The following is a 5,853-nucleotide window of genomic DNA, read 5'->3' as shown; positions in this document are numbered from 1 at the left end:
GGAGTTGGTGAGGGGTGTGGAGGAAGGGAGTGGGTGTGTGTAGGGGAGTGGGGTCGGGGAGTGGGTGTGGGGTGTGGAGGAGGGGAGTGGGGTAGGGGAATGGGGGAGGGGGGTTGGGGAGCGGAGTGGAGTAAGGACGTTTGGGAGGGGAGTGGGGGAGGGGAGTGATTTAGGGGAGTGGTGGAGGGGTGTGGGGTAGGGGAATTGGGGCGGGGAGTGGGCAAGGGGAGCTGGGGAGCGCAGTGGTGTAGGGGAGTCGGGGAGTGAGTTTGGGGAGGGGAGTGCGGTAGGGATGTGGGGGTGGAGAGTGGGGGTGAGCGGGGGAGAGGAGAGGGATAGGGGAGTGGGGGATGTGTGTGGGAGGGAGTTGGGCAGGGGAATGGGTGTGGGAAGTTGGGGAGGGGAGTGGGGGATGGGAGTTAGGGAGGGGAGTGGGGGAGGTGAGTGGGAGGGAGTTGGTGGGGGGAGTTGGAAGGGGAGTGGGTGGGGTGTGGGGGAGGGGCGTAGAAGGAATCTGGGGGAGGGGAGTGGAAATGGTGTGGAGGAGGGGAGTGGGGGAGGGGATGTGGGGAGGGGAGTGGGGGAGGGGAGTGCGGGTGGGGAGTGGAAGGGGAGTGGGGGAGGGGAGTGGGAAGGAGAGTGGGGGAGGGGAGTTGGAAGGGGAGAGGGAAGGGGAGTGGAAATGGAGTGGGGTAGGGGGTGGGGGAGGGGTGTGGGTATGGGGAGTAGGGGAGGGGAGTGGAGGAGGAGATTTGGGGACGTGAGTGGGGTTGGGGAGTGGGGGAGGGGTGTGATGTAGAGTAGTGGTGGAGGGGGTTGGGGAGGGGAGTTGGGGAGGGGAGTGGGGTAGGGGAATGGGGAGGGGGGTTGGGGAGCGGAATGGAGGAGGGAAGTTTATGAGGCGAGTGGGGGAGGGGAGTGGAGAGGAGTGGAGAGGAGGGGAGTGGGGGAGGGGTGTGATGTCGGGTAGTGGTGGAGGGGGGTTGGGGAGGGGAGTTGGGGAGGGGAGTGGGGTAGGGGAATGGGGAGGGGGGTTGGGGAGCGGAATGGAGGAGGGAAGTTTGGGAGGCAAGTGGGGGAGGGGAGTGGAGAGGAGTGGAGAGGAGGGGAGTGGGGGAGGGGTTTGGGAAGGGGAGTGGGGAGGAGAGATGAGGGGGAGAGGAGAGGGGTAGAGAGTGGGAGTGGTGGAGGGAAGTGGGGGAGGAGATTGTGGGAGGAGAGAAGGAGAGAGGACTGGGGTAGGGGAGTGGGTGTGGGGAGTGATGCAGGGGATTGGGTGTGTGAAGGGGAGTGGGGTAGGGGAGTGGGAGTGGAGTGTGGAGGAAGGGAGTGGGTGTGTGGAGGGGAGAGGGGGAGGTGAGTGCGGGAGGGGAGTGGGGGAGGGATTTGGGGGAGGGCAGATGGGGAGGTGAGTGGGGTTGGGGAGTGGGGGAGGGGCATGGGGGAGTGGAGTGGAGGGGAGAGTTTGGGGAGGGGATTTGGGTAGGAGAATGGGGGAGGGTGTTGGGGAGCGGAGTAGGGGAGGGGAGTGGGGGAGGGGAGTGGAGTGGGGGAGGAGATTGGGGGAGGGGAGTGGGGGAGGAGATTGGGGGAGGGGAATGGGGGAGGAGTGTGGAGTAGGGGTTTGGGGGAGAGGAGTGGGATAGGGGAAGGGGAGGGGTATTGGAGAACGGGGTGGGGGAGCGGAGTGGAGTAGGGAAGTTTGGGAGGCGAGTGGGGGAGCTGAGTGGGGGAGGGGAGTGATATAGGGGGGTGGGGGAGGGGAGTGGGGTAGGGGAGTTGGGGCGGGGAGTGGGCAAGGGGAGCTGGGGAGCGCAGTGGGGGAGAGGAGTGGGGGTGGAGAGTGGGAGTGAGCGGGGGAGGGGAGTGGTATTGGGGAGTGGGGGAGGTGAGTGGGAGGAAGTTGGTGGGGGGATTTGGGGAGATGAGTGGGGGAGGGAAGTTGGGGAAGTGAGTGGGGTTGGGGTGTGAGGGAGGGGAGTTAGGGAGGGGAGTGGGGAGTTGAGTGGGAGGGAGTTAGTGAGGGGAGTTGGGGAGGTGAGGGGGGAGGGGAGTGGGGGAGGGGAGTTAGGGAGGGGAGTTAGGGAGGTGAGTGGGAGGGAGTTAGTAAGGGGAGTTGGGGAGTTGAGTAGGGGAGGGGAGTGGGGGTGCGGAGTTAGGGAGGTGGGTGGGGTAGGGGAGTGGGGTTGGGGTGCGGAATGGAGGAGGGCAGTTTGGGAGGCGAGTGTGGGAGGGGAGTGGAGAGGAGTGGAGAGGAGGGGAGTGGGGGAGGTGAGTGAGAGGGAGTTAGTGAGGGGAGTTGGTGAGGTGAGGGGGAGGGAGTTGGTGAGGGGGATTGGGGGGGTAAGTGGGGTGGGGGAGTGAGGGAGGGGAGTTAGGGAGGGGAGTGGGGTGAGGGAGGGGAGTTAGGGAGGGGAGTGGGGGAGGTGAGTGGGAGGGAGTTAGTGAGGGGAGTTGGGGAGGTGAGGGGGAGGGGAGTGGGGGAGGCGAGTTAGGGAGGGGAGTTAAGGAGGTGAGTGGGAGGGAGTTGGTGAGGGGAGTTGGGGAGGTGAGTAGTGGAGGGGTGTGGGCTTGCGGAGTTAGGGATGTGAGTGGGGTTGGGGTGTGGGGGAGTGGAGTGGGTAAGGGGAGCTGGGGATGGGATTTGGGTAGGGGAATGGGGGAGGGTGTTTGGGGAGCGGAGTGGAGTAGGGAAGTTTGGGAGGCGAGTGGGGGATGGGAGTGGTGTCGGGGAGTGGGGGAGGGGTGTGATATATGCGGGTGGGGGAGGGGAGTGGGGTAGGGGAGTTGGGGCGGGGAGTGGGCAAGGGGAGCTGGGGAGCGCAGTGGGGTGGGGAGTGGGGGTGGAGAATGGGGGTGAGCGGGGGAGGGGAGTGGGATAGGGGAGTGGGTACCATGAGTGGGAGGGAGTTGGGCAGGGGAGTGAGTGAGGGGAGTTGGGGAGGGGTGTGAGGGAGGGGAGTTAGGGAGAGGAGTGGGGGAGGTGAGTGGGAGGGAGTTGGTGGGGAGAGTTGGGGAGATGAGTGGGGGAGGGGAATGGGGGAGGGAAGTTGGTGATCTGAGAGGGGTAGGGGCGTGAGGGAGGGGAGTTAGGGAGGGGAGTGGGGGAGGTGAGTGGGAGGGAGTTAGTGAGTGGAGTTATGGAGGTGAGTGGGAGGGAGTTGGGAAGGTGAATGGGGGATGGGAGTTGGGGTAGGGGAGTGGGGGAGGGGAGTGGGTAAGGGGTGCTGGGGAGGGGATTTGGGTAGGGGAATGGGGGCGTGGGTTTGGGGAGCGGAGTGGAGTATTGAAGTTTGGGAGGCAAGTGGGGAATGGGAGTGGTGTAGGGGAGGGGGGAGGAGAATGACAGAGGGGAGTGGGGGAAGGGATCTGGTGAGGGGAGTGGGGTAGTGGAGTGGGGGAGGGGTGTGATATAGGGGAGTGCGGGAGGGGAGTGGGGTAGGGGAGTTGGGGCGGGGAGTGGGAAATGGGAGCTGGGGAGTGCAGTGGGGTAGGGGAGTGGGGGTGGAGAGTGGGGGTGAGCGGTGGATTGGAGTGGGATAGGGGAGTGGGGGAGGTGAGTGGGAGGGAGTTGGGCAGGTGAGTGGGTAAGGGGAGTTGGGGAGGGGAGTTAGGGAGGGGAGTGGGGGAGGTGAGTAGGAGGGAGTTGTTGGGGGGAGTTGGGGAGATGTGGGGGAGGGGAGTGAGGGATGGGAGTTAGGGAGGGGAGTGGGGGAGGTGAGTGGGAGGGAGTTAGTGAGTGGAGTTGTGGAGGTGGGGAGTGGGGGAGGGGAGTTATGCAGGTGAGTGGGAGGGAGTTGGGAAGGTGAGTTGGGGAGGGGAGTTGGCGTGCAGAGTTAGGGAGGTGAGTTGCGTCGGGGAGTTGGGGAGGGGAGTTAGGGAGGGGAGTGGGGGAGGTGAGTGGGAGGACTTAGTGAGGGGAGTTGGGGAGGTGAGGGGCAGGGGAGTGGGGGAGGGGAGTGGGTAAGGGGAGCTGGGGAGGGGATATGGGTAGGGGAATAGGGGAGGGGGTTTGGGGAGCGGAGTGGAGTAGGGAAGTTTGGGAGGCGAGTGGGGGAAGGGAGTGGTGTAGGGGAGTGGGGGAGGGGATTGACATAGGGGAGTGGGGGAGGGGAGCTGGAGAGGGGAGTGGGGTAGGGGAGTGGGGGAGGGGAATGGTGCAGGGGAGTGGGGGTGGGGAGTGCGGGAGGGGTGTTGGGGAAGGGAGTGGGGGAGGGGAATGAGGGATTGGAGTGGGGGAGGTGAGTGGGGGAGGGGAGTGGGGTAGGGGTGTTGGGGATGGGAGTGGGGGAGGGGAGTGATATAGTGATGTGGGGAAGTGGAGTGGGGGAGGGTAGTGGGGGAGAGGAGTGGGGGCGGGGAGTGGGGGAGGGGAGTGGGGGAGGTGAGTGGGGTAGGGGTGTTGGGGAGGGGAGTGGGGGAGGTGAGTGGGAGGGAGTTGTTGGGGGGAGTTGGGGAGATGAGTGGGGGAGGGGAGTGGGGGAGGGAAGTTGGTGACGTGAGTGGGGTAGGGGAGTCAGGGAGGGGATTTAGGGAGGGGAGTGGGGGAGGTGAGTGGGAGGACTTAGTGAGGGGAGTTGGGGAGGTGAGGGGGAGGGGAGTGGGGGAGGGGAGTTAGGGATGTGAGTGGGGCAGGGGAGTGGGGGAGGGGAGTGGGTAAGGGGAGCTGGGGAGGGGTGTTAGGGAGGGGAGTGGGGGAGGTGAGTGGGAGGACTTAGTGAGGGGAGTTGGGGAGGTGAGGGGGAGGGGAGTGGGGGAGGGGAGTTAGGGATGTGAGTGGGGCAGGGGAGTGGGGGAGGGGAGTGGGTAAGGGGAGCTGGGGAGGGGATATGGGTAGGGGAATAGGGGAGGGGGTTTGGGGAGCGGAGTGGAGTAGGGAAGTTTGGGAGGCGAGTGGGGGAAGGGAGTGGTGTAGGGGAGTGGGGGAGGGGATTGACATAGGGGAGTGGGGGAGGGGAGCTGGAGATGGGAGTGGGGTAGGGGAGTGGGGGAGGGGAATGGTGCAGGGGAGTGGGGGTGGGGAGTGCGGGAGGGGTGTTGGGGAAGGGAGTGGGGGAGGGGAATGAGGGATTGGAGTGGGGGAGGTGAGTGGGGGAGGGGAGTGGGGTAGGGGTGTTGGGGATGGGAGTGGGGGAGGGGAGTGATATAGTGATGTGGGGAAGTGGAGTGGGGGAGGGTAGTGGGGGAGAGGAGTGGGGGCGGGGAGTGGGGGAGGGGAGTGGGGGAGGTGAGTGGGGTAGGGGTGTTGGGGAGGGGAGTGGCGGAGGTGAGTGGGAGGGAGTTGTTGGGGGGAGTTGGGGAGATGAGTGGGGGAGGGAAGTGGGGGAGGGAAGTTGGTGACGTGAGTGGGGTAGGGGAGTCAGGGAGGGGATTTAGGGAGGGGAGTGGGGGAGGTGAGTGGGAGGACTTAGTGAGGGGAGTTGGGGAGGTGAGGGGGAGGGGAGTGGGGGAGGGGAGTTAGGGATGTGAGTGGGGCAGGGGAGTGGGGGAGGGGAGTGGGTAAGGGGAGCTGGGGAGGGGATATGGGTAGGGGAATAGGGGAGGGGGTTTGGGGAGCGGAGTGGAGTAGGGAAGTTTGGGAGGCGAGTGGGGGACGGGAGTGGTGTAGGGGAGTGGGGGAGGGGATTGACATAGGGGAGTGGGGGAGGGGTGTTGGGGAGGGGAATGGGGGAGGGGAGTGGAGTAGGGGGGTGGGGGAGGGGTGTGAGGGAGGGAGTTTGGGGAGGGGTGTGGGGGAGGGGAGCGGGGGAGGGCTGTGGGGTAGGGGAGTGGTGGAGGGGAATGGGGGATTGGAGTGGGGGAGGGGAGTGGGGGAGGGGAGTGGGGTAGGGGTGTTGGGGATGGGAGTGGGGG

The sequence above is a fragment of the Heterodontus francisci genome, unplaced genomic scaffold, assembly GCF_036365525.1.
Source record: "Heterodontus francisci isolate sHetFra1 unplaced genomic scaffold, sHetFra1.hap1 HAP1_SCAFFOLD_689, whole genome shotgun sequence".
Taxonomy (NCBI): Eukaryota; Metazoa; Chordata; class Chondrichthyes; order Heterodontiformes; family Heterodontidae; genus Heterodontus; species Heterodontus francisci.
The sequence above is the reverse complement of the archived record's forward strand: the minus strand, read 5'-3'. Positions refer to the sequence as shown.